Genomic DNA, 5385 nt, shown 5'->3' on the forward strand with positions numbered 1-5385 from the left:
TGGCAAAGGCAATTATATAGTCAAATTCAGAATACTCTATGATAGTGTGTTAATCACTTAACTCTAGTAGAAAAGTTAAAGGAGAAAAGTATTAAAAATAATGTTACAATAATTTGTTAGTGGATACACAATGTAAAAAGGTAAATTGTGATAACAAGAACATAAAATGGGCAGGAGTAGAAGGGTAGAGTATATACCATTGAAATTAAGTTAGCAACTTAAAATAGACATGTTTTATGTTAAACTCATGGTAACTAGAAAGCAAAAACCTACAGAAGATACCCAAAAGATAAAAAGAAAGTAATCAAAGCATGCCATTATGGAAAATAATCAATTTACAAACAAAGTCAGGAAGAGAAGAAGAAATGAATGAAAAAACTACATAACAGCCAAAAAATAATAGGCTGGCACCAGCAAGTCTTTACTTATCAAGTCTTTACCTATTACTTTAAATGAAAATGGATTAAATTCTCAAATCGAAAGGCACAGAGTGGCTGAATGGATTTTTAAAAAGACCCAACTATATGCTGCCCATAGGACACTCAATTCAGCTTTAAGGACACACAGGCTAAAAGTGAAGGAATGGAAAAAGACATGCCACGCACGTGGAAACCAGAAGAGAACAAGGGTAGCTGTACTTAGAGCAGATGAAATATACTTTAAGTCAAAAACTGTAATAAAAGACAAAGAAAGTCATTATAAAATGGTAAAAGTGATAATCCACCAAGAAAATACAACATTTATAAATATAGATGCACCCAACAGCAAAGCACCTAAATACATTAAGAAAACACTAACATCTGAAGGGAGAAATAGACAGTGTATGTTAATAGTCGGGGACTTCAACACCACTTTCAACAATGAGTGGATCATGACAAAACCTTTCAATACATTGAGTATAGAAGGAATGTACCTCAACATAATAATGTTATCTTACTGTCATACATATGGCATATATATATGGCAAGCCATCACAGTCAGTGATGAAAGGTTGAAAGTTTTTACTTTAAGATCAAGAAGAAGACAAGGGTGCCGTGCCCACTGTCACGATTCCTATTCGACATAGTACTAGAAGTTCTAGACAGAGTATTTAGGCAAGACAAAGAAATAAAAGGCATCCAAATTGAAAGAAGTAAAATTGTCTCTATTTGAAGATGATATGATCTTATACATAGACAATCCTGAAGACTCCATGAAAGGGCTGTTAGAACTAATAAATGAATTTCATAAAGTTGCAGGATACAAATCAAATTAGAAAATTTCTTGAATTCACATACACTAACAATAAACTATCTAAAAAATAAAGAAAGAAAACAATTCCATTTACGATAACATCAAAAAGAATAAAATATTAGGAATAAATTTAACCAAGGAGGTGAAAGAAATGATATTAATATTAATAAGATATTAATGAAAGAAACCAAAGAAGACATAAATAAATGGAAAGGTGTCTTGTGTTTATGGCTTGGAAGAATTAATATTGTTAATATGTACGAACTACCCAAAGTGTTCTACATATTCAATGCAATTCCTATCAAATTTCCAATGGCATTTTTCACAGAAATAGAATGAACAGTCCTAAAATTAATGTGGAACTGCAAAAAACCTAAAATAGCCAAAGCAAGCTTGAGAAAGAACACATCCTGATTTCATACTATATTACAAAGCTATAGTAATCAAAACAGTATAGTACTGGCATAAAAATAGACAAACCAATGGAACAGAATCGAGAGTGCAGAAATAAACCATGTGTATACTGTCAACTAATTTTTGACAAGGGAGCCAAGAATAGTCAATGGGGAAAGGACAATCTCTTTAATAAATGGTGTTGGGAAAACTAGATATTAATATGCAAAAGAATGAAATTGTACCCTAACTTACACCATACCCAAAAATTAACTCAAGATGAATGAAAGGCTCAAATGTGAGACTTGAAACCATAAAACTTTTACAAGAAAACATAGGGAAAAAGCTCCTTGATGTTGGTCTTCGCAATTTTTTTTTTTTTAATAAAGAAAAAAAGCACCGGAAAAAAGCACAAGTGACAAGCAAAAATAAACCAGTAGGACTATATCAAATTAAAAGCTTCTCTACAGCAAAGAAATAGTCAACAAAATGAAAAATCAACGTAAGGAACAGGAGAAAATATTTGCAAACTATGCAAACTATTTATCTGATAATGTCTAAAATAAATAAGGAACTCATAAAACTTAGTAGCAAAAAAAAAAAATCCAATTTAAAAATGTGCGGAGGGCCTGAGTATACATTTTCCCAAAGATAACATACGAATGCCCAACAGATACATGAGAAGATCTCAACATCATTAATCATCAGATCAAAACCACAATAAGATGGCATCTCTTAGAATGACCATTATCAAAAATACAATGGATAACAAGTGTTGGAGAAGATGTGGAGAAAAGGGAACCCTGGACCACTGGTGAAAACAGTATGGAATTCCTCAAAAAATTAAAACTACAACTATAATGTGATACAGCAATTCCACTTTTGGGTATATCCAAAGGAAATGAAATCGTATCTTGAAGAGATATCTGCACCCACATGTTCACTGCAGCATTATTCACAATAGCCAAGGCATGGAAACAACCTAAATGTCCATTATTATTAGATGATTGGATAAAACACACACACACACACACACACACACACACACACACACACACACACACACACACACACACACACACACACACACACACACGAGGAATATTATTCAGCCATATAAAAGAAGTAAATTTTACCATTTGCAACAACATGGATGGACCGTAAGGGGATTATGCTAAGTGAGATAGACAAAGAAAGACATACTGTATGATCTTAACATAAGTGTGGAATCTTTAAAAAAGCTGAACTCTTGGAAACAGGAGAATAGTGGTTGTGAGGGTCTGGGGTTTGGGGGAAATGGTGAGATATTGCTTCCAATTTTAAAATGAATAAATTCTGAGGATCTTTCATTGTCAATAGTGTATTACATGCTTGCAAGTTGCTGAGAGTAAATCTTAAATGTTCTCACCACATACACTCAAAAAGGTAATTATGTGAGTTTATGGAGGTTTTAACTCACCTAGTTGTGGTAATCATTTTGCGACATATACCTGTCTTGAATCATATTGTATACTTTAAACTTGCACTATGTTATTTGAAAAAAAGAAAACAACAACAACAACAACAACAATTCCACTCCTAGGTATATACTACAGGAAAATGAAAACTTATATCCACAAAAAAATTGTACATGGATGTTCATAGCAACATTATTTCTAATAGCCAAAAAGTGGGACCAATCTAAATGTTCCTCAACTTATGACTGGATAAAATGTGATATATCCATACAATGGAATATTATTTGGCAATAAAAAGGAATGAAGTACTAATACATGCTACAATATGAATGAGTTAGAAACGTTCAGCTAAGTGAAAGAAGCCAGACACTAAAGACCAGATGTTGTATGATTCCATTTATATGAAAAGTCTATTTAAGGCGGATCCATATGAACAGAAAGTAGATTATTGATTGCCTACACCTGGGAGTGGGGATGGGTAAGAACTTTTTGCGGGGTTGATAGAAATTTTCAGAAATTAGATTTTGATAATGCTTCAACAACTGTGTAAGTAGACTAACAACCATTGAATTGCATAATTTTAATAGGTGAAATATATGGTTTGTAGATCCATAATGAGGCAGAGAATTGCTGAAGGAGGCAGACATGGAATATAAGGAAACTCTTTTTTTCAAGATGGGAGAGATTTGTGTAGATGATATAGGTAGGATAAGGGGGAAAAAACCAGAATGGAGAGAAAAATAATACGCCGAACAGGAATAATAAAGCTAGCAAGGCATAGACAACATCTATAAGACTCAGATCAGAATTAATTTTGGAGGAGAGCAAACTTCCTTCTTTCTGAGGCAAAATATGGAAATGAACTCATAGATTGATGAGAAAAAAGGAAGAAAAGTGAGACTATTCGTATCTAAGGGCCTATGATTTTCTGAGTCACATAGAAGGAGAAGTAACATGTTCGATGAATTTGCTAACTTCAGAATGGTGACGGTTCAGACAACAAATGTAGAGTAAGAAAGAAAGCTGATTTTATGAGTAAAAGGCTTTCGAAGCCATTAGGGCTTAGCTAAGTGTAAATCAAAAATTGTAAAGCATTTAATCATCAAGGTTACATACATATTTTTTTCTGCCAGCATCTTTAGCTTTCCATGAAATAGAAGCAGAAAAAGTTTGATGGATTAACTGCCTGTAAAACTGTATTTGAACTGGGTAGAGCACAGGTTCCTGCTAAGGTTGGATGTAAAAGCACTGATTTATTCAGATATAAACCACTCAAACACTTTGGAATATGGTTATCACAAGCTTACTGACAAATTTCAAGATGAAAATATAGCTTAGAAAAAGCATTTCAATTCATTAATCAAGATTAGACTTAAGTCATTGAAATTGGGTGTTAAAGCTTACTGAGCCTCTCTGGCATCTTAGAAGTGATGGTAAGCATGATAATGGTCCTTATCAAAGGGAAATCTCAAAAAAACCAAGTGCCACTTACCGTCTGGAGTAGTGCTTTCTCATGCAGCACATCTGAATACATGGATGATTGCTGGGTATGCATATTTCTGGGTCCTTTCTCACAACCACTGTGAATTACACTCTAGAGTACAGCCCAAACATTCTATATTTTTAACGAAGTATAAATGTGATGTTGATGTTAGGATGGTGACATTTGTCTAACCTGGTAAGAATTTAAGCTGAAAATGGCGATGGTGGGAAAAAGATCAAACGATTTTTTTTTAAAAAGGGGTATAGTCTTTAATGATATGGCAAAAAGCTTAAGTTCCAGAAAGATTGGATTCCATTATTTGGTATGATTATTTAAGTAAGTCAAACCTTTTCCTCAAATACATTAATTGGTAATTCCAAGTTAAGTGGGTGTTTTTATATAATGCGTGGGAAAGAGCGCCATACACATGTGAAAGAAAGATAATAACCAGATCTCACTGGATAGTAAATGTCTGTCAAAAGTTATTGCTCTTTCTCTGCCTAAAGGAGGATAAGGTTGTACACTAAAGCCCTTAATTACCTTGCCTTACAGGACCAGATTCAGGGAATGTCAAATTCTTATCATCTGTTCACAATGCCAAAACGACTTGAAACGCGACTATTAATGCTTTATTTTACAAAACTGGTCTCCTAATCCCTTCTAAACAGCATTTTATCTGGATCGGTTTTATTTTAACGACGACTGCAATTTTACCTTAAAATTAACCTTCCCGTCTTCCTCCTCTCCACTCCGCCCCTCAAAATTACAAGCTCCAAAAGTTTCACGTGGATTATGCGCCTCCTGCTAATACAAACACAT

General features: G+C 33.7%; 1 protein-coding gene and 1 long non-coding RNA gene across 8 annotated transcripts in view; one reads left to right on the forward strand and one right to left on the reverse strand.

The window, feature by feature from the left end:
* The window catches only part of LOC111745224, a 13111-nt gene extending 7745 nt beyond the window's left edge, over positions 1-5366 (reverse strand). The window contains exons 1-2 of the long non-coding RNA XR_002782561.1: positions 5281-5366; positions 4576-4698 (exon numbers count right to left, since the gene is read on the reverse strand). This is a non-coding gene — a long non-coding RNA (uncharacterized LOC111745224). The remainder of the gene's footprint in view (positions 1-4575; positions 4699-5280) is intronic.
* Positions 1-5385, forward strand: part of OXR1 (oxidation resistance 1) — a 405984-nt gene that overhangs the window by 320152 nt on the left and 80447 nt on the right. The window lies entirely within an intron of this gene.

This window comes from Pteropus vampyrus, unplaced genomic scaffold, assembly GCF_000151845.1.
Source record: "Pteropus vampyrus isolate Shadow unplaced genomic scaffold, Pvam_2.0 Scaffold149, whole genome shotgun sequence".
Classification (NCBI taxonomy): Eukaryota; Metazoa; Chordata; class Mammalia; order Chiroptera; family Pteropodidae; genus Pteropus; species Pteropus vampyrus.